Source organism: Tachypleus tridentatus, chromosome 1, assembly GCF_004210375.1.
Source record: "Tachypleus tridentatus isolate NWPU-2018 chromosome 1, ASM421037v1, whole genome shotgun sequence".
In the NCBI taxonomy this organism is placed as follows: domain Eukaryota; kingdom Metazoa; phylum Arthropoda; class Merostomata; order Xiphosura; family Limulidae; genus Tachypleus; species Tachypleus tridentatus.
Window position 1 is genome coordinate 58073425 of NC_134825.1, and position 24354 is coordinate 58097778.

General features: G+C 32.4%; 1 pseudogene across 1 annotated transcript in view; it reads left to right on the forward strand.

Annotated features, from left to right (window-relative positions):
• Nucleotides 1-24354, forward strand: part of LOC143249432 (neural-cadherin-like) — a 353442-nt pseudogene that overhangs the window by 319814 nt on the left and 9274 nt on the right. Inside the window, exons 24-31 of the transcript XR_013027781.1 lie at nucleotides 6223-6432; nucleotides 7404-7691; nucleotides 9281-9528; nucleotides 11454-11731; nucleotides 12273-12621; nucleotides 18410-18652; nucleotides 19772-19952; nucleotides 23370-23536. The product of XR_013027781.1 is annotated as a neural-cadherin-like (transcript). The remainder of the gene's footprint in view (nucleotides 1-6222; nucleotides 6433-7403; nucleotides 7692-9280; nucleotides 9529-11453; nucleotides 11732-12272; nucleotides 12622-18409; nucleotides 18653-19771; nucleotides 19953-23369; nucleotides 23537-24354) is intronic.

Genomic DNA, 24354 nt, shown 5'->3' on the forward strand with positions numbered 1-24354 from the left:
AACCTTTGATTTCCAATATGGCTACATTTTAGTTCAGTGTCTTATAGTAAATGATTGTGCATTAACATTTGGGGTATATTTTTACACAAACCACAGATATACTACTAAACATAATAACAAAAACCGTACATCATGTTGGTCACAGATATACATATTTTTGATATTTTGGTGACAGAAAAATTAAAAGGAATGATTTTTTTTAAATAAAAGCCAAGAATTTGTGATTTGCGTAAAGATTTATCAACAAAATTTGGTGTAAATGTCATTTTAAGTTAAAATAACTTACTAAGACCCCAACAAAGTTATTTTTGTAAAGTTGTCAGTCGCTTTCATTCGAAATATGTAGAAAATAATAAAATATTCACTATAAATAAATAACCACATCTCTCTTTGATAAGCATTCAAAGAAACATATGCTCTTTAAATACAGATTTGTTTACGTGTCATTTTGTTTGGTTGCCCCCCAGTGACTCAGCGGTATGTCTGTGGACTACAACGCTAAAATTCGGGTTTCGATACCCGAAGTGGGCAGAGCACAGATAGCCCCTTGTGTAGCTTTGTGCTTAATTCAAAACAACAACAAATTTTGTTTGGCATGGCCAGGCGGGTTAAGGCGTGTGGTTCGTACTCCGAGGGGCGCGGGTTCGCATCCCCGTCGCGTCAAAGATGCTCGCCTTTTCAGCCGTGAGGGCTTTATAATGTGACGTTCAATCCCACTATTCGTTGGTAAAAGAGAAGCCCAAAAATTGATGGTGAGTGGTGATGACTAGCTGCCTTCCCTCTAGTCTTTCACTGCTAAATTAGGGACGGCTAGCGCAGATAGCCCTCGAGTTGCTTTGTGCGAAATTCAAAACAAACAAACAATCATTTTGTTTAGCACATTGTCACACAAATGACTTCTATAAAAACTATTACTCTTACTCGTATCAAGGACAATAGTGACGAACACATTTGCATTCAAAGTGGTAAAAAATAATATTTTACATTAAAGTTATAAACTTTCCATTTCCAAATACAAATATTCCAAATAATTATGTTACAATGTTTAGTACTCAAATTGGAATAGAAACGATTGAATTTAATACACATTGCAAAACTTTAAGGACAGATATAAATAATTCACGCGCATTTTTCTCCCAAAACATGATTTTCCGATTTTAAACTCTTAAGTTCATTAAACATCACGGGAAGTTCATCTCTATTCGTTTTACTAGTTGTGGGTTTAAACATTTTAGAAATAATTTACATAAATTTAATCGCTTTAATGTAGTGACCGACATTAGTGTTATCTACGGTTAGATTTAAGGTCTTACTTTATACAATTCTAGTTATATAACAATTCCATATATGGTGTACATATACCCAAAACATTAATAAGATTCATCTGTGGATACAAATACCAAAACACTGACGTATCGGACTTTTTAAAATTAATTTTCTTCTTTGTTCTTCTATTTTTATTGACATCGAACTTAGTTACCTCCTATATCGGTACCTCTAGGGTAAAAGATAATTTTATTATCGTATCCGTCATATCCTCTCCGTTCTCTTGTATTGTAGTATATATTTTCATTTTTATCATCAACATTTTGACAAGCTTCATCTTTCTTCATGATAACTTTATTTTCAGTCTTCCTTCCTGTTTTAATTAAATCGCTAAAGTTAATGAATTAACTTTAAAAATTTAAGCACAAGAGAGGAAAGATATTTGAGGATAATTTGTTCTATGGATTAAGTAGAACTTTTGATAAACGGATGCAAAAAAATTACATGAATGCTTGACAAAAAGTTACGATCAAAAGTTTGAAATACTAAAATTTCTGGCTGTTTGTTTGTAGTTATGTACAAAGCTATATATTACGGGTATCGAAACCCAGTTAGTACCGTTGTAAGTCCGCAGACATACCACTGTGCCACTGGAGGACAATATTAAAAGGTTGGTAAAACTCGAGCGGAAAACAGATTCCCTGAAAGAAATTATAATAGCCAGGAAACGATAGATGAAAATGAAGCTGAAGGTATTATGTATGATTGGAACAGTACTATAGAGATGTTTTGAAAGGAAATTTACATTTTGGAGAAGCTTGAAAGCTGAAAGGTTAAGCAAGTTATTGAAAAATGCAATTCAAGAGGATCTCCTTTCAAATTTTGCAAGCAAATTAATGAAACCATTTCAAATAAAGAAAAGCTACTGAGAACAAGATTAGAAATAGAAAAATTGAGGTTCGAAATAGAAGTTCTAAAAGATAGAATGGAAAATTAAAAGATGAATTTCACAAAACGTATTTAAAAATTTGGAATTTATTCAATAAAGGAACGGATAATAAAGAGATTCTTGAAGCACTGATAGAATATTGGAATGATTTATGTAGAATGGAGGAGAAAAGAAGTGATGAAAAATGGAAATAAAAGGAAATGTGACTGACAGAAAAATTAAAGAAAAAACAGAAAATCCAGAAAAGGGAAGGAAAATTGAAAGTAAAGTTATTATAAAGAAATATGAAGATTGTCAAAATGTTGATAATAAAAATTGGAATGTATATTACAATACATGAGAACAGAGAAGATATGACAGATACAATATCAAAACTAGATTTCACTCTACAGGAGATATAGGAGATAACTAAGTTCGATGTTAATGAAAAAAATAGAAGAACAAAGAAAAAGAAACTTAATAACAAAAAGTATGGTGTACCATGTTTTATATGTACATAACAATACACCACTGGGTAAGTTGTATTAGTTTTTACTAATTGCTTTAGTTGCCATATTTGTAATAATTATAATTTTATTCACTAATTCTTATTATTATTAGCAGACTTTCCCAAATCTGATTTGCTTTACTTTTCTGCTGCTACTGAATATTTAACTTTATGTTCGCTGTTTCATGTCTTTTGTTAAGTTACAAACATCAGTAGTTGTGTTTGAAACATCTCATCTTATGTTTAATATATGCTTTGTTTATCATACTTAACTTTGTTATATTTTCACTAAAATACCACTATTTAAGCTATTTATCTTACAATTTAAGTATAGTTTAGTTTATCATTTGTTATTATTCACTGTTTCCATTAACATAAAGTCGTTGCGAAACTTGAAAACATTTTTGTCCTGTGGTAGGTGTGGAAATATGTGTTGTCTTTACATTATTTTGATAGATATATTTTATGTTCATTAGAATGCCAATATTTTGTCTCCATTGTATGATTCAGGCATTATTATTTTGTATTTTTTACAAACATTAGTTTTTACCTGTACTATTTATACTGTTCTGCTATATTACCCTGAGCCTAAACAGTAATTTGTGTAGTAGCAAGTTTTCTTTATACACTATTATGCTGGTGTTACGTTGTTCAAAGTAAATTTAATCTACGACAGTACTCAAAGCTGACAACTAGTGTTTGTATATTTTATAAATAAGGCATAATCTCTTATTTCTATAATGTTACTTTCCTTAACAGTGTTTGTTACGATATTTAAAATTATCTAGCTTTATTATATCTAATATTTTCCTATTATAATATTTGTAAAGGCTGTTTTGCAATTTTAGTTTAACATATCGACTTAGGACTAACAACAATGACCTACGTTAGCCGAAAACCTAGTGAGATATTACTAGGTTTACGACCAAAACCGTTGTTAACAAATAGTATAAAATCTAACGAAAAAAATTTGCATTTTATTGTTGCCCAACTCATAAAACAACACAGTACACTTGTAAACATAAACAATGTATTTATCTGGCAATATACACGTTCATTTCTATGTTTAATCTAAGTAGGTACCTTTCTCTGATGTTAATATAACGCGTACTTATGTTACAATTTTATGCTCAAACTGTGGTATATTCATGTTTTATGATATCAAAATATTATATATCAAACACCGATAAGTGTTTTCTTTTATGTTTCATTGATAATTTATTAAAACACTGCAACAACCACCTGAGAAAACTGGCAACAAATTCAAGCTTTGTTTCATGCACTTAAATCCTGGTTTTTCGTAATGCTAAAGAAATATTTTACCACGTAAATGGCAATAATTTTATTATATTCTAAAGTTGAAATCTGTTTTTAAATGGTTCAGTTATAACGTCAAGAACCCGTGAGGAGTCGTTCCAACATTGCTTAATCTTAATGAACAATTCATTCAATATGGAAAACTAACATTGAAGTCCGGCTTGGCCAGGTGGATAAGGCACTCGACTCGTAATCTGAAAGTTGCGGGTTCGAATCCCTGTAACACCAAACATGCTTGTCCTTTCAGCCGTGGGAGCTGTTAATCCCACTATTCGTTGGTAAAAGAGTAGTCCAAGAGTTGGCGGTGGGTGATGATGACTAGCTGCCTTCCCGCTGCTAAATTAGGAACGGCTAGCGCAGGTAGCCCTCGTGTAGCTTTGCGCAAAATTCAAAACATACAAACTAACATTGAATTAGGGTTTAAATATATTAACATCATATGAGAGCTTTTTCATTATCGTTAAGTTTTTGAATATATGTAGGTTTTGGTATCTTGTTACAGAGAACATTATTGTACTGTGGAAGGTATGAAAATATGTGTTTTTCCTTATAGTATTTTATTCCAATGTCTAGGAATTGTTGCATATATTATATAATAATTATATTTTTATTATATAGCTTTGGATTGAATTTCATTGTGATAAGCTCTCATAAGTATATGCTGTAAAATGAAATATCTCAGATAGAGATAACACATATAAAACTATTTTGATGTTGCTTTAAAATAATGTTCTCTGAAACGTATCGAGTGCTTTGAATTGAGTCATTTAAAACGTTTAAAATGACATAATTTAGGTCTCAAGTCCAAATATCGACGTTTTAGTATGATATTTGTTTGTTATTAAGCGCAAATTTACACAAATGGCTGTTCACGAAGTGCCCTTCGTGAGTGTCGAAATGCGACTTTTAGCGTTATAAACCTTCAAACGTACCCTTCAGCCACTGAAGCTCTTATGGTTTACATTATCAAGATCGTTTAGTTTTTTCCCTATAATAATACATTTTATGTCTCAAACTAAATCATTAACATTGCCCTCCAAGTGGCTCAGCGGTATGTCTACGGACTTACAACGCTAAAAACAGGTTTCGACATTCGTGGTGGGCAGAACACAAATAGCCCATTGTGTAGCTTTGTGCTTAATTTAAAAACAACAACATTAAAATTGTTGTAAATTTTGCTGTCACTTAGATTTAAATGGTGTTTTGCCCATCTACATATCTTATACTGAAACATAATAATTCATAAGAAACTTAAAACTTAAGGTGCATACTTATTGTTTACATTTTTTGGGTGAACCTTCATAAAATAGAATTATCTGCGCACAACTGTTACTAATTCTGAACTGACAGACTAGCCAGAAGGTAACAGCACTCGCTGCCAACTCTTGTGATTTTCTAATATAGTAGGATTTGAGTGTATACCATCTGGCTCAAAGTACGGAGCACTTTCTTTTGTAGTAATATTATATAAACATGAAGAATCGAATTCAGAGACCGCCGCTAATTATAAGGTGTGTCTTATACAATGTCCTGTAATAAAAATGGTACAGACGTGAATTTTCTGAAATCTTAAGTCAATGAACATTTAAAAGTATAATTTGTGTAATTTTTCTACAAAACTAGCCATTTTTGTTTTTCATATAGCAACAACCACATCTAAATTATTGTATATATAATTTTAACAATGTTATATACCTTATCATAATATCTGTATGTAACGTTTTTATATATATATATTGTTTTTGTTCGTTATTAAGCATAAAGCTACACAAAGGGCTGTTTGTGCTTTGCACATCAGGAGTCTCGAAACCTAGATTTTAGCAATATAAGTCCACAAACATAATACTAAGCCACTGGGGAGCTTCTATAAATAAGAAAAAAAATCACACAAAATATAATAATTCAATCCAGTGTTTATACAAACACGAATTCTGGTGTCTCAATTCAAACAGTTTTGTCCTCGGTTGAAACACGACATATTTGTTATCATATTAAGCCATGTAAAACAAACGTTTTTTTTTATAGATGTCATGTACTTCAAATAGAAGTGAGACAGATTCTGTATGATCTTTTAATCGTGTTTTATGAGAGGTGTTTATTTCTTTAAATCGTATTTTCATTTGAGATAGATTTAATGTCTCACTGGTATCTCACGTTTTTACAGTGTATAACTGTGTTTGAAGACGTTTACATGTGTTCGCAGCTGGTGCAGATGGAGCTGGAATGGCGATAGTGAGATCTAAAGTAGAGTTTGACCGAGAGGAGCAGAAAGAATATCATGTGCCTATTGTGATCAAAGACAGTGGAAGAATCTCAATGACTGGTACCAGTACCCTAACTGTGGTAATTGGTGACGTAAATGACAATCTCATGCGTTCGGATAAAAAGGATATATTTGTTTATACATATAAAGGTACGTACTCTAGACGCGAAACTTTTATACATAATTGTTCTATTAGGTTACGGCTTGCTTAAATTTTTACATGAACATATTTGTGTTTGTGTGTATTATCATAGGCGTACTGAAGATTTTTAAAAGGAGTGCTGTAAATTTTTTTTCCCAAATAATGAGGTTACGAGTAAGAAATTTATGGTACTAGCTCTTCCTGAACTAAACCTGAAAATGTACCAGAATATGGCTGTACATATTGCAAGGTTCGGAGGATGGAAGGTTGCCACCTCCTAACCCCTGCCTTGTACTCCTACGTATAATTTAACCGAAAGGCTATTCTCCAAATAAATAAAAATGCATGTTATTCCCAGTTAAGAGAGTATCACTAGAGGAATCCATTAACATAAAATTATGTACAATTACGAACTGATTATTTTCATATAGCCTAAATGTACTAAAGGTACATTTGAATTTTGAATAAAAATTGTTTGTTATGTTCATCAGAGGAGAAAAATATTAATTATAAATACTACACATTGAAGTTCATTTCTGCTGAATATTTTTGTTTGAGATTTTGGCTTCAATACTTTTATCACTGAAAAGCAAAACGGGCAAAAAAGTGTAATTTATTTATATCGTGAATAATCTAAAATTAGGAACCAAATCTCATTCACAATCATTAAATAATATTAATTGCATCTTAAAATTAAAGAAAGTCGCTTAATAGCTTATTAGATTATACATATAGACATACGTGCCTTTTAATTTATCTGTTAACATAAATAAAACCAAACTGTAGGTGCTGAAGGTTAAGACTTTATAATGCTTTGGCTATATATTGCACAAATAATTTCTATGCATGAATAACAAATAATGATATAACCTTACAACGTGTTATTTATCATTTATATGTTTGTTTGTGTTTTTTCACAAAACTGTTATAAGTCTGCTAGTTAGATCATAAGAAGTTTTTTTAAAAAACTTATTAGCAGATGCTTCCAATATTTCTATTGGACGAGTACACGTAAATGATTTAGATGATTGGGACCTACCCGATAAAGTGTTTGCTTGGGATAATAACATACCAGACAGCAACTTCAACTTGGATCCAAAAACTGGAAATCTTTCCATGAAAAACGTCACACCTGGAGGTCCATATTCTCTCGCTTTTAATGTCTTCGATCGTCGACATACCAAATCAGTGTCAGCAACTGTAGACGTTACAGTACAGGAAATTCCACAAGAAGCTATCTTTAATTCTGGATCAGTAAGGATTTTAGGTAAGTAAACGTATAAGGGTAAAATTCCCGATATTATATATCGCTGTAATGCTGTAAACTTGGCTTGTGAGGTTTTTAATTATGTTTAAAAAATAAACGTCAGAAAATGCCAGAAAACATTGTCTATAAATCTGTATTCGTGAAAAGGTTTGATTATACTGGCCCGGCATGACCAAGTGGTTAAAGAACTCGACTTATAATCTGAAGGTAACGGGTTCGAATCTCGTCACTCCAAACATACTCACCCTTTCAGCTGTGGGGACGGTATATGTTACGGTCAATTCCCACTATTCGTTGGTAAAAGAGTATCCTAAGAGTTGGCGGTGGGTGGTGATAACGAGATGCCTTCCCTAAATTAGGGACGGCTAGCGCAGATAGCCTTCGAGTAACTTTGCGCAAATTTCAAACCAAACCTTTGATTATTAAATTTATTTGGTGTATACATATTTTTTAATTCCTTTATTTGAAAAAAAAATTACTAGACATTTTGGAGATACTATATATATACACAGACGCACCTGGATCCAGAGTAGCTTTGATAAATAAATTTGGCTCGGCATGGCCAAGCGCGTTAATGCGTGCGACTCGTAATCTGAGGGTCGCGGCGTCGCATCCGCATCGCGCCAAACATGCTCGCCCTTTCAGCAGTGGGGGCATTATAATGTATCGGTCAATCCCACTACTCAGTGTTAAAAGAGTAGCCCAAGAGTTGGCGGTGGGTAATGATGACTAGCTGCCTTCCCTCTAGTTTTACACTGCTAAATTAGGGACGGCTAGCACAGATAGCTCTCGAGTAGCTTTGTGCGAAATTCAAAAAACAAACAAAACAAACAAACAAATGAATTTATTGTTTACAGTGTTTCGCATTTTTCTACTTCTATAAAAAAATAAATTTCAAAAGAAGATATCAGAAAGCTAGTAAAGTTTACAAACACAAGAAATTTCAGATGAACTTCCACTCTACATATACAAGAAACTTTGACATTTAAGTTATATACATCAAACTGTGGACAAGCCACAATACACAATCATTAGTTGATCATCATTATATGGTCATAACGGGTCCACACCAATACAACGATCGGTAGTGGCCCCAGCAAACAAAGTTACCCGGATGGAATTGGGCCCTGTGACAGAGTCAAATAATTTCGTCTAGACTGGTTCCGCATCCTACCATGCAGTCTCCTACAAAGCTTTGATCGTTTCACTTCTAAATCCCCAAAAGTCTGGATCTATAAGATCCCTAGAAAAGGATATGTAAAGTTATATAAACTACAGTTAGATTACACACGTTATGCCTATATCTAGTGAGTAGTAGTTATACTAAAGTTTTCTAGTCAGAATTGGTTGCAGCTAGCACAAACTTAAAATAGTTTCTCTCAATTTCTTACCCAGTGAAACTTTACACACAAATCTTGCTATTTTATTCCTATTTGCTTGGAATTTATTTTTTAAATACTAATTTCACTTATAATTGTGTTGAAACTTATCTTGTTTTAGATTTTATCAGATACAGATAGCTGAAGACGTGTTTATTTCCACGACGAACCCTTCCTTGTTTCTTTCATATTTTACTTTTTTTACTTTAGGAACTTCCGCTGAGGACTTCATGCGTGTTTCAGAATGGACGAATGAGAAAACAAGAAAAAGCAAGTTCAACAAGTTTCGAGATGCTCTTGCGCAGGTGTTAAAAATTGGCCGAGAAAACATTGACATTTTTACTGTTTACCCAAAGCAAGATCGGCCTTCTATAACTGATGTCCGGTTTGCTGCCCATGGGTCTACTTATTATAAAGCCAGCATGCTGAATGGAGCAGTAGACTTAAACAGGAAGTTGGTAAATTAAAAGATTAGATTTTCATTGTATGAAATTCTATGATACCCGATAGAAAAATATTTCTCTTCTTAGTTTCACTAGATACTTCACATTATATTTATTTCTTGCAAACTGTAGTTTTCTTATTTTATGACATGATTCAATAGAAAAGGTATAAAATAAAATATTTTTTATTGAATAAGGCAATAAAATTCTATATTACTTTCAGTTGAGTGTATAATTTAGTTTCGGTCGTAGCAAATATCTTTAAAAGCCCGTCTAGTCTATATCTTGTAATCATTTAAAATATTTTAATCAGACATAGTTAGGCCAAGCATGGCCAGGTGGGTTAAGTTTTTGATTCGTAATCTGAGGATTGCGTGTTCAAATTCCCGTCGCACCAAACATGTTCGCCCATTCAGTCGAGGGGCGTTGTAAGTGACGGTCAATCCCAATATTCGTTGGTAAAATAGTAGCCCAAGAGTTGGCGGTGGGTGGTGATGACTAGCTGCCTTCACTCTAGTCTTACACTGCTAAGTTAAGGATGGCTAGAACAGATAGCCCTTGTGTAGCTTTGGGCGAAATTGAAAAAACAAACAAACGGACTTAGCTAGGATAAAAAATATAGACGCTACAAAGAATTTCAGTTAGCGACAATTTCATTGTTAAACAAGCATTTTAGTGTTTCAACTGCGTATCTCCTATTTCTGTTGTGTTGATAACAAAGCTGGAGGGAGTCCCATCAGTAACACAGCGGGATAGCTGCAGATTTGCACCACTAAAAACTGGGTTTCGATACCCCTGGTGGGCAGGGACAGATAGCTCATTGGAGCTTTGTGCATAATTTTAAACAAAGAAATAAAACCCGGTGGGAACAAAAATATTTTTGTACCACCTGAAGAATAGTATAACAGCATGCGTTACAGCATTGTTTACACTGGTAACGACAAAAAATACAAAAATTATAAATATACTTTAGGCCTCCACCGGACACTACTTGGTAATGTCGCATCACAGACAAGAGACGTTTTTACCTCTTAGTTTGCAAAGTAAAACATTTTCCTCTGTAACTTAACATTATTTACAAACTATGTTTTTTCCACATCTACCAAAAGCATTTATTAATTTAGCATAATGAATAAATCTAAACAAATAGAGTGTTAATGAAGGTGTTATTGATTGCCTTATGCTTAGCAGCACAAACAACAATTATTAATTATCATGGATTTTATGCAAATCCATGATAATAAATAATCCCATTAACTATATGCATTGTATCTCATTTTGGCTTAAACGTAGAATATAAGCTGCAAAGAATGTTGATTAAGTAGGGTTGATAAAAACAGTATGTCTTCTTGTTAGCACTATACATCACATATAATTTTTGTTGCTATTATTTTTACATATTTTATTTATTTTTCATTTATATTTACTCTTTCTTCAACTTAAAACGTAATACAATGATTTTCATTCTTTAAACTTCTTAACAATAGACGTATCTTTTGTTCCTTCCCATCAAACAGATTGAGCAATTAGCGGACATAAACGTCATAATGGTTGGGATTGATGAATGTAAATCTGAAAACTTAAGACATAATACAATGATTTTCATTCTTTAAACTTCTTAACAATATACGTATCTTCTATTCTTTCCCATCAAACAGATTGAGCAATTAGCGGACATAAACGTCATAATGGTTGGGATTGATGAATGTAAATCTGAAAACTTAAGACATAATACAATGATTTTCATTCTTTAAACTCCTTAACAATATACGTATCTTCTATTCTTTCCCATCAAACAGATTGAGCAATTAGCGGACATAAACGTCATAATGGTTGGGATTGATGAATTTAAATCTGAAAACTTAAGACATAATATAATGATTTTCATTCTTCAAACTGCTTAACAATAGGCGTATCTTTTGTTCCTTCCCATCAAACAGATTGAACAATTAGCGGACATAAACATCATAATGGTTGGGATTGATGAATGTAAATTCGAAAACGTAAACTGTGAAGGAAGTTGTACTAACAAGCTCGTGGTGGAGAGTCATCCTGTTGTTGTCAATGCTAACAAGACCTCATTTGTTGGAATCAACAGCTGGATGAAACCACAATGTAGTTGTGGAGCTCGAGAGTTTTCGGAACCAGAGACTTGTAAAAAATATCCTCCAACATGCTTCAATGGTGGAAGATGTAACATCGTTGGGAATGGTATAAAGTAAGTGAACACTACGTCAAATAATTTTATATAGAGTGTTAAGTAATTACTTCAATTTTAGTAGAATAATGACGGGAGAGAGAATTGTTATACACGTAGTACTGTTACTGAACATTGTTGAAAAATAATACATAATACAAAATAAATACAAGGTATTGTTAAATGGTGTGAAACTATAATGTCAAGCAAATCTACCTTAGGTAATGTTGTACATAAATAAATACAAAGTATTGTTTGTTTGTAATTAAGCATAAAGCAACAATGAGCTATTTGTACTCTGTCCACTACATGTGTATCGAAACCTGAATTCTAGCGTTGTAAGTCCGCAAACCAAGGTATTGTTAAATGGTGTAGAAATATAATGTCAATCAATATAATGTTAAGTGATGTAGTACAAATAAAAATGCAAGGTATTGTTAAATGGCGTGAAAATATAATGTCAAGAAATAATATCATAAATAATGTAGTACAATAATATTGTTAGATATTATGATGTCAGTCTTAAATGATACAGTTGTTTTTCGAATAATATATTTTACAGGTGTAGTTGCCCACAAGGATTTACGGGCTCTCAGTGTCAAGAAACTGCCCGTTCTTTCAATGGAAATGGTTGGGCTTGGTTCCCTCCTCTCCAACAGTGTGAAAAGTCCCACTTCAGTATCGAGTTTATGACCAAAATAGGAAACGGCTTACTAATGTATAATGGACCTATTTCGGACCCTGACTACGAAGAGGAAGAAGTACAAGATTTTATATCACTAGAGCTAAGAAATGGGAAGCCAAGATTGTTAATAGATTTTGGGTCTGGTACAGCAGAAGTTTTAGTCGATACTCAAGAATCCTTAAGTGACGGGGCATGGCATAAAGTGGACATATTTTGGGATAGAGAGGTACTGGTTCTGTTTCTTTTATGACAGGAGCTTTATACATTTGTGTCAAATAAACTTTGGAACAACCAGACTTTTCGAATAACACAACCACATTTTATGTTGTAGCTTCGGCCATTGGATTACACGAAATTACTGTTTAAAATGTTCTAACCAAACAAATTTGGTTATCTTTGAAACCATGTTAGATTTTGCCCTAGACAAAAAATGCTGAGCATTGTGTGTAAATATATTTAATATCCAATGTGTACAATGAAAAATTAATAATTGGCAGTCCTGTAAACAATGCATTTATAATTTGCACTTTCCAAAACATTTTTGGTTCGTAATATGATTGTCTAATGCACATAATTCCTGCATCTCTTTATTTTTTAACTTAGCAATTATTATTACACTGCGTTTAAAACTAGCTACATCCTTACTTTGAGTCTTGTTAATCAAGGGCGAGGCAAGGTTGAATGGTAAGCATGTCATACTGCGGAATTAATGTCCAAGACTCGAGCAGTAACACTGTTGAACATAATTCGGACATTAAGCTATGGGGGTATGATAAAAGTCACTGTCAATCTCTTTATTTTACTCAAAAATTGACCGTTTTCCTCAGGTCAGAATTCAAAATCCTGATCTGTTATAACCGAATCATAGAGATCTCTAGCCTGGCTACTAGCCCAAGTATTTTTCATGTTGAAATATTTCGGTTTCTGTGGAACCTTCAAACTATACCACCGTAATATAGTTTTAGGTTGCAAATATGTTCTAAATAGCATTCCTTCAAAGGCGCAAAAGTATGTGTTGTTGTTTTGAATTAAGCACAAAGCTACACAATGGGCTATCTGTGCTCTGCCCACAAAGGGTATCGAAACCCGGTTTTTAGCGTTGTAAGTTCGCAGACATACCGCTGAGCCACTGGGAAGCAAAGTATGTGTCAAAACTCTAATTTTATAATAAAACTGTATATTCCAGAAGTAATAACAAAAATATTTACCAGTCTTTACTAGTCTAGTTACAACAATTTCAATTTAACAGTGTAGATCTACTCGAATTTTTTTTAAATGCAGGTTTGGTCTCAAATCATTAAAATTTAATTTGTAAAATAAAGATTTGCTAGAATTCAAATCAATTTTCACGTTGTGTGCATTTAATACTGAATTCAATTAAAAACTGAAAAATGAAAATCCACAAAACATTGAAATTGGTTATTTACTTTATTTATATATCAAATTTTAGAGTGAAGGCAGCTTAAATCAACTTAAAACCCGAAATATAAGATTTATCTTTATTAAATTAAAACGTAAAATTCAACAGTTTATATAACCAAATTAAAACCAGTATCAAAATTACAGTTGTGTTTTTTACAAGTACATAATGGAAACTAAGAGATCGCACATTCATTAAATTCGGTTAAAATTAAATTTTAGTTTAACCTACGTCCAATTAAATCAAAATATCTAAACATTTTTAGTTTAATATAAGTTACAGGTTTGTTTAAATCCAATTGAAATTAGAAACGTAGACTTGTCTTAAATCGAGTTTGAAATTTAAGGTCGTCTAAGTTGATAGCTATGTGCTATGCCAACTAATATATTGTGATGATGCATATAAATAGCATTGCGACTGTCTGTTATAGTGTGGTTTTGGGCCCAGCATGACCAAGCGTGTTAAGGCGTTAGACTCGAGGGTCGCGAGTTCGAATCCTGGTCGCCCCAAACATGCTCACCCTCCCAGCCGTGGGGGCGTTATAATGTGACGGTCAATCCTATTATTCGTTGGTAAAAGTGTAACCAAAAGTTGGCGGTGGGTGGTGATGACTAGCTGCCTTCCCTCTATTCTTGCACTGCTAACTAAGGGACGACTAGCGACATTAAAAAATAATAATATAGCGTGGTTTTACACAATAAACAAGCATACACAATATATTTTATCAAAAAAATCCACTTCATAAGTTATAAAACGGTGTTAGTTCAGAGTTTTGTTTTTGGTAATATAGGACAAAACCTATAATAAAACAGTCACTTTTTCTGACAATTAAAAAAAAAACAATACTAGTTCAAAGAAATAATTCTTTTTTCATTACCACTATTGTTATAATCCTGCATTACCGTACTAAATAATCGTAAAACCAAAAAAATGACAACCCTGCAGTGTTGTAGTTTCATAGCTATATGGCCTGGCATGGCTTAGCGCGTTAAGGCGTGCGCTTCGTAATCCGAGGGTCACTGGTTCGCGCCCGAGTCCCACCAAAGATGCTCGCCATTTCAGCTGTGTGGGCGTTATAATGTGACGGTCAATCCCACTATTCGTTAGAGTAGCCCAAGAGTTGGCGGTGGGTGGTGATGACTAGCTGCCTTCCCTCTAGTCTTACACTGCTAAATTAGGGACGGCTAGCACAGATAGCCCTCGAGTAGCTTTGTGCAAAATTCCAAAACAAACAAACAAACATAGCTATATTATGTGTTATAAAATATAAAAACACAAACATCAAATATTAACTTATATACAGTAATTTGTTAAAGTCTACAATACTAAAGAATCACTCTTTCCTGATAGAACCACGTAGGAATATCTCTCCAATTTAATTGTAATCTCTTCTAACGTAATATGTCGAAATTCACCTTCAGGTTGTAAATTCAAAGTTGAAATTCGCTCTAGATGTATGGTTACAAAAGTTCACTGTTCCAATGTCAATTGGACCAAAACTTGTCTATATTTTTAAAAACGACTTTTAACAGTTCTCAAGAAGCGCAAAGCTTACAGTTAAGACTAAACACTAATCTTAAAATTACTAACTCTTTACCGTCGTCGTAAACAAAAATATAATAACACCTTATAACAAAAACATAAGATTAATAACTGTGCTCAAAAACTCTCTCGAGTTCGATAAAGAAAATCTTTGTCTGAAATAATCACTCAAACTCAACTAAACCAAATTTCTCAAAAATATTTTTGTCTAATTTTCACTTACAAAAACTTAAGAAGTTTTATGTAGAACACCAAACACCGTTAGTTCCGTCAGTAATCAGACGATACACCTGCAGCAACTAATAGGCACGTTTTACTAAAATACGACATCGTAACACTATCTTCTGAAAAATATTCATAGAGTTTAAATATTTCAGGGAAATATTGTTTGATTGTTTTTAGGTGATAATTGAAGGACTAGAAATGTTTGTTTGTTTGTTATTGAATTTTGCGCAAAGCTACTCGAGGGCTATCTGCGCTAGCCGTCCCTAATTTAGCAGTGCAGAAGTGGAAGGAAGGCAGCTAGTCATCACCACCCACCGCCAACTCTTGGGCTACTCTTTTATCAACAAATAGTGGAATTGACCGTCACATTATAACGCTCCCACGGCTGAAAAGGCGAGCATGTACGGTGTGACAATGATGCGAACCCGCGACCCTCAGATTAGGAGTCGCACATCTTAACCCACCTGCCCATGCCAGGCCAACTAGAAATGTACATATAACTCCTATTGTAATTTTACAATTTTTATGCTAAAAGAAATATTAATTATATTTAGACGAAACTATAAACCTATATTACGAATCTTAATATGCTATATTTCCTCGCGAAAATTATCATTGTCTTATAGTAAAGCCATATAGGGTTTTATCTGCTTTAAACACGAGGGGGGGGTATTTGTTCGTTTTGAATTTTGTGGAAAGCTACTCGAGGGCTATCTGCGCTATCCGTCTTCAATTTAATGGTAGGTAACTAGTCACCATCACCCACCGCCAACTCTTGGGCTACTCTTTTACCAACGAATAGTGGAATTGACCGTAACTATATAACGCTCCCACGGCTGAAAGGACGAGCATGTTTGTTGTGACGGGGATTCGAACTCGCGACCCTCAGGCTACAAATCGAGTGCCTTAGCCACCTGGCCATGTCGAGCCCAAGACTTACAGCTGTTCCACTGAGGTAAAATCAGTATGTCAAACAAATTTACCTAAAACAAAAGTTAATTATGATATGGTAAAAGTAACAATATGGCTCAGAGGAGAAGTTTTATTGCATTTTCTATTTTAACTTGCATTATTTGTGTAATTCTCGAACTGCTTTTTATTGTCTGTATATCTATAAATTGAACAAATTATTATTTTCGCCTCTTAAATCACCTACACGAACATAAATATCATGTTAAACATTTTGATCTGAATTCGATTCCGAAAAGTAATAATTTTTACAAGTGTTTATTTTTATCTTTATTTTCGTGTATTCCTGTTCTTACTTCTCGCGTATTCTTCTCCTTCACGATAACAAATAAGAACAAAATGTTTCTGAAAACATGTATATTCAAGAATGTTTAGAGCATCTTGTACTTTGCTTTTTAAATAGAGTTAACCTTTTTATATATGAGTACCAGGTCTTCAAAAACGTGATCTTATGATTCACTAATATTATACTGTTTGATTGTAACTTTCACCATATAAAAAGTTATTAATTTTTTACCTTTTAAAATTATTTTGACAGCTGATACCATTACACCATTTTAGAAAATATAATATAATGCATCCATTTAATATAATTTGTTTGTCACGTCACTGGTTTCATTTTTTCTGTTCCCAGTTGTTATATCTTGTTTTACTAAGTTTTCTAAAAGCCCATATCCTAATGTTTATGGTATTGCTGTATAGTAAAACGGAATCAATCTTTCACTTACTTCTTGTTGTTGAGGCTGTAAAGAATCCAAGTTCTGTCTCAATCATCCTGATAATAAAAATGTGTCCACATCGTAATTACATTACGCCGCTTCTCAATCATCCTGATAATAAAAATGTGTCCACATCGTAATTACATTACGCCGCTTTTTTATTCTAGTCGTTTTACAACTCCACTTTTTATTTAAAGTTTACTTTATTGCGTTTCAAAAACTAGTAAAGATACATATTAGACAACAGTAGAGTGCTATTGCTTTCATTGCACAAGAATTTTCTAACAACTCGAGAAATAGTGGAATGATAACCCATAAAGATGTAATATAATGCATTAGAACTTACAGTAAAGTTCGCGCTTATTCTTTATTACTATAACTACAACTGAATAAAACAATGGTAACAGTTTTCTTTAAGGCAATAACCACTAGCTTCTAGCGATTGAATTTCTCGAGGTTGAGAAACGAATTTAAATGCTAATAAAACATTACAAACAAATTACCATCATACTGCCTAATAATGTATAATACCAAGAAGGAAAGAGAATATGAATATTTTTAGCTTTTGTTTTATTAGTACAAAGCTACATAGTGAACTAACTCTGTCCATCCCGAGGAAATGAATCCTAGATTTTAACAAAGCAAGTCGGTAAACCTACCTCTGATCATTTAGCATACATTTATATGATTATTTGTATATAACATGGAAGTTTCATAAGTTCGATATTTATGTTGTGTAAACTTCTGATAATCTTAGAAAAGCATTTGTATCTTTTGAATTCATATGATGTATGAGAAATAGTTATTCACGTCTTGAGTTGTGTTGGGCGAGACATAATTGGTAACGTGCTCAGACTGGGGAACTAAAGATCCGTAATTCGAGTCACATTTCCACAAAAACACTTTCTGCATTTGAAATCCGTTGACGCGCTATAACATCCTTCTGTTGAGTCAGACTGAAGTATTACAATAGTTGGTGGTGGATATTATTTATCAGTAACATTCCCTTTAGCCTATCCGTCTGGAATAAGAACGGTTAAATGCATAGAGTTATTTGTATAACTTTGAGTGATAACTCCGAAACAAATCAAAGCTTTAAATCTCTTATTGATACGTTTCTTTTTTTTCTTTTTTACCAGAATGTACGAATGATGGTGGACAATTGTATACATTCTCAACATACAAGTACTGACTCACTTACCTCGGACAGATCAAAATGTGAAGGAAAAGAAATAATCCCACCATTCAGTGAATTTCTCAACGTCAATGGTCCTTTGCAGCTTGGAGGAGTTCATCATAAAAAACTAAATTTCAAGTGGCAATTTCTACACACTCGAGACGGATTTGACGGATGTGTCCGAAATGTCATTCACAATAGTGAGGTAATTGTAATATCACTTATGCTGAGCTACAGATATATAGAGCCATTTATCAGCTGTTAATTCATTACACTTCTCATAGAATGTTATTATTAGGTCTTATATACTTTTAACGCGACATTCTTTATCTAGTCACAAAGATATTTTCTAGAATTATAAGAGTGTATAATAATAGTATTCTACAAACGTTGTCACTGACAACGGATATGACGAATATAATTGTTAGAAGTGTCATTATTATACAATATTACAATTATTGTAAATCTCTAAGGCACTGGGTAAATAACGTCGCGTTAAAAATATGAAAGGCTTAAATTAATGTCACATGACAAATATAATTAATCATAATCATGCTTTGTCAACTTGGAAAGGGTGTTTATATTATAACAGTTGTTTTATTTGCAGTTAACGTAGGTTATTAACATATTTGCATAAAATTGACAATCCTTATGTTTTGCTCCTTTACATAGAGCTTTCTCTACCCATACCAGCTGTTTTTACATATATAGTAATCCTTATGTTTCATGCCAACGAGGAATAACTTAACCCTTTGAGAGCTATTAAGAACATTTGGATATTTGTAAATTTAGCCTAACTGTTTTATAGAAAACTTTAAAAACAATATTAATTTGATATTTAAGATGTTACTTTTCTGTTTGTTATTAGATACTTTCAACATCACGAGGAAACACTAGAAACGCATAACATACTTGAGTGCTCCAAACTGTAATAGCATGTATGTTACTGACTAAACGATTATATACCTTAGAGGATTTATGTTTCTTGAGTAAAATAACTTAAAACTGTATTCGAAGGAACGTACTTTATGGCACTAACAGAAACTACTTATAAAGTAAAGTATGGCAACAATATACATTTTTACTTTTGTAAGGATGTGGATCTTTAATTTTTATAATTTATCGTGTTTTTTATTTTAATATTGAGAAAATGTGAGGAAATGTGTTTCCTAAATATGAGTTTACACAAAATGTAACAATGAACAGGTTTTAAAAATCACTTTAATTTATATTTTACTTGTGTAACATCAAATTAATGAATTAAACTAATAGTATTTAAGAGCTTACTCAATGAGTTTCTTGAGTCTTTGTGATTGTCTTATAGATGTATGACCTGGCTTCTCCCGGAAGCTCTTCCGGAAGCCAAAGAGGATGTCTACCAGCTGAGAAGATATGCTTTGATAACGGTATCACGTCAAATTGTAAAAACGGATTTTGTGAAGCATCATATCAAAAGGCTTTATGTGTTTGTTATCCAGGATGGCATGGGTCTCGATGCGATAAATGTAAGAAAAGTAATTCGACTCTATTAAAGTGAGATTATAGAAAAAAAAGAAATACTCGAAATTTTGTAGAACCAGGACTTAAATAATGTACAGTGGATAATACAGAAACTGCTGGATATCTTGACTTATAGTATATTACGTTTACCGTCATTTACCGTCAGCACTGAAAGAGTTTCGTCCATCTTAATGTACAAAACACATTAAATCAGAATTAAAACTGTTAATCTTTTAGTAATTAAGACGACGTTACAATCAATTTTGTGTATTTGTATTTATTTTTTATTTTATTTATTTTTAAATAAGACCAAAAGCAGGGGTGAGATAATTCGTAATACGAATCATGTGGTGACTCTTAAGGATAACACTATCTTTACGCTTGTATATTATTTTTCATATATGCACTAACTTAATATTTGTTTATAACCTAAGAATATTTCTTTCCAAATCTACACTAAAAAGATGAAAACCTATTTCAACATTTCCAAATCAATTAAATATGCAAGACGATCAGTATGTGGTAAACATGTGAAGCTTTGGAAACTTGTTCGAGCAGTGTTGTACTTACCGACGACTGTATCAATAATCTTGAAACTACTTACACCTATAAAATATACATAAAACATAAAAACAGTTATACTTATTTATATTTGAATAAAGGTTCTTTAAGTTTACCAGTTAAGAAATTCAAATATAGATTCCCCGATTATTTCATTACAATGAATCTATCAGATTCATAGTGAATATATATGTACTGTGATAGAAATTGATTAGATTATAGGACAAAATAAAGTTTTACAAATCATTGAGTTTAGCAAAGCCATTGACAGAGCTAGGCTTAGCCATACAAAAATTTTCTGTTATAAGGCATGCTTCTTGACTACACATTCATACATGTGTACATGGTAATATAAAATACAAACGGTGTTACTAAACTCTCATTATAAAGATGTCTTGAAGCTGCGATTGAAACATGATATGATTTGGTGTTTCTGTGTTTAAGATGTTCAAGGTATTACTAACTTTAGAGCAAGTTTTAGATATTCTCGTTTAGGAACCAATGTAAGTTTCATCGTCTGATCAAAGAAATATAAAACTTTCAGCAAAGTAATGCTGAACATTTCATAATGAAGCACTAATTATCATACACCACGATATTGGTTCATAATACGGTTAGCCCAGGAATTCTATAAAAATTCTAATAAAACATACTGGCAGAAACAGCTTAAAAAAACAAGCTTGTTTTTGAAACAACACTCAAGGCCTCCTATCTCAATGAATAAGCTACTAAAATATTAAAAATAGGAAGAAAAAGATTGTTCTGAGTGTTAGACAAAATTCAAATTTACCCACTTGTTTTTCATGTTATTCTTTTTTCACAAGCCTTCAGAAAAAAAAAACGGCTATGAATATTGTATTGAAATTTGGACAGACATACATCAAAATCTTCTGCACAAGTCATAGAACTATTTTAATGTTGGTTTTTGGAAAAAAGGAGATATTTTCGAACCCATTCAAGCACAGAAGCCTACAGCAAAAACGGCTAGGAATACTGCGCTGAAATCCTGCGAAGTTGTAGGGCTATGTTTAAGGTAATTCTTGAATGTTAAGATTTCCACCCTCTAAAATTTATTCTTTGCTACTAACGTAAGTTACACCAACATAAGTTCTTCGAAGCTATTCAAGAATCGCAGAAATGCAGAAGCTATTTAAGCACAGTTGTGTTAGTCAAAAATGTTTCATTTTGTACTAGCTGAAAACGCTTTGTTTTATCGAAGTAAACAACATGTACATTAATAAGAGTGTCTCCAGCAATAAATTGATTATAGTTTCACAAGCCAACTGAGAATAAACGGCTACGAATATATTACTGAAATCTGAACAATAATAATGAATATAGCATTGAGTATATTATATGGTAGTTTTAAAATTAATTCAAGCAGCTCCATGTTTTCGTCCTAAAGTCCTTCATTCACACCATTGAAAAAACATTTTTCCCTAATGCCCATTAATTCAAAATCGTTTGTACAACTTATAGCGCATTAATTTAAAGCTACTACATTAAGGATTAATCATTTATCTACTTTATCTTTACGTTATTTTCTGCGACTATTTCAATGAGTTTTCTACAGTAGAAAATTAATATAGTAGATTTTTAACTCTTGTAAGTGTTGATTTATTCTACTCATTTTGCACTTCCCTGAAATTGTGAGTGCATATTTCAATATTATTATTTAAATTTTAATTCACATGCCTACAGCAGAATCGGCTGGCTATTTTGTATCAAAATCTTGACAGATATACTATATGAAACGCTGATAAAGTTCATGACCTATTTAAAAGGTTAATTATTATTTTTCATTGAAAGTTGATCTACATGGTTATAAATATATAATATATGATATATGCGATGCTGTTGTGAGTAGCTTCCTTTATACTCGACGCTTGTTAATTGCGTGTTTACACGAAACCTCAAACACAAAACCACCTGGCTCAATAAGTAATGATATGTTGGAAAAAAAATCAATGCGTCAGTAAATTGTTAAAAAACATCTAACGCTCAACTAAATGCATGAACATTTTTTAGCTTGAAACTTATTTTTCACAAAAGACATTGAATACTTAAGAAACAAGATTATTAAAAACATTTTCATTTGTTTGGTTGTTTGTAATTAAGCATAAAGGTGCACAATGGACTATCTTTCCTCTGCTCACCAGGGGTGTCGAAACCTGGTTTCTAGCGTTGTAAATCCGAAGACATACTACTGTACCACTTGAGGGATAATTGTTGAATTAAAAAGGGAGGATAGGATTGCAAATAAAGTACAGAAATGAATTTAATCAAAATGGAAATACTATATTTTCAATTCTACAACTACGCTCTCTAAAAAAAAAAGGGTAAAACCAGTGTCTAAATTATTGTCTTTACGTTATTATAATTTGAAAAAAATATTGTAGACACTATTTCCAGTCAAGTTGTTCTATTTATATTAATTTTTAAAGTCCTTAGTTGTATACTTGCAAGCATAATCTTTGTATTTTGAATCATTTTGTTTCTGTACTTTTGAATGATCCCTGTTCTCCTTTCTAACTTAACAATTTTTAAAATTTGTGAGTTTATAACTGTTATTGTTTCCTTCCTTTCAGCTACCAAGACTAAAATGTTTCCATATTGTTTCCTTTCATTGATCTAGACTAAAATGTTTCACTATTGTTTTCTTTCACCTACCCAGACTAAAATCATTCACTGTTGTTTCATTTCATTTACTTTGGCTAAAATGTTTCACTACTGTTTCCTTTCATCTACCTTGGCTAAAATGTTTCACTACTGTTTCCTTTCATCTACCTTGGCTAAAATGTTTCACTATTGTTTCCTTTCATCTACCTTGGCTAAAATGTTTCACTATTGTTTCCTTTCAGCAACTCAGACTAAAATGTTTAAAAAAAATAGCTACATTAAGTACGCACTATCCTTCACACCTGATGCCTTTAAAACAGATATTCAACTCCAATTCAGAACTCGACAAAAGCATGGTGAGCTCTTCAGAGCTGGCAGTAAACATGGTCGAAAGTATTTTGTGTTGGAAGTAAGTATTTTACTTCAAACTCGAGTAAGTATGAATTGAGGAACTCAGATAAAAGAAAAATAAAACGAAACTGCTTATATAAAAATGCTTATATAATATATGTTTGGAAATAGCCTTAGAACTTTATAATTATGAAACTAATGAATATTAACATGGTGAAAATGTGAAAAGTTGATAAACAAAAATCCGTTCAGGTTTTTCTTACATGATCGTCAATTTAAGTCAGGAAATCACAATATACTTTTATATTATTTTTAAATAATGCAGAGTGCTTATGAAACTGTAGGTATTTATTTTCCGTAAATAGTATAATTTGCTGTAGTTTTGTAAAGTTCGTTAAACGTTTAAGTTAGAAACGATAATTTAAAACCCAGGTTTTTAATCTAAACAAATTTTCAAGCTTAAGAGAAGTATTTCTAGCGAACTAATTCTTAGATGTGCATAACTGGATATACACGAATTATTTTAACCAGCATAACATAAAATTTAAGGACTGGATAGGACCTATTGGTCCATCTAGATTGTTCTATGCACTAAACTAACTGATATATAAAATACACAAAAACTCAGCCCTTGTCATTTAAATGTTCATCAAGTCTTCCTTTAAATTCTGTTACGTTTACAGCATCCACTTCACTTAAAAGCACTCCATCTCAAAAGACAACCACTCTGTTACAGAAATAAAACTATCTTGGCTGAAAATTACTTTTATCCTGTCAAGATTTATATTCTGTGTCCATTTTCATGGTTAGGTTCGAGAAAAAATAATCTATTGAGAATATCAATTCCTATAGTAAGTTTATACACCTCAATAAAAT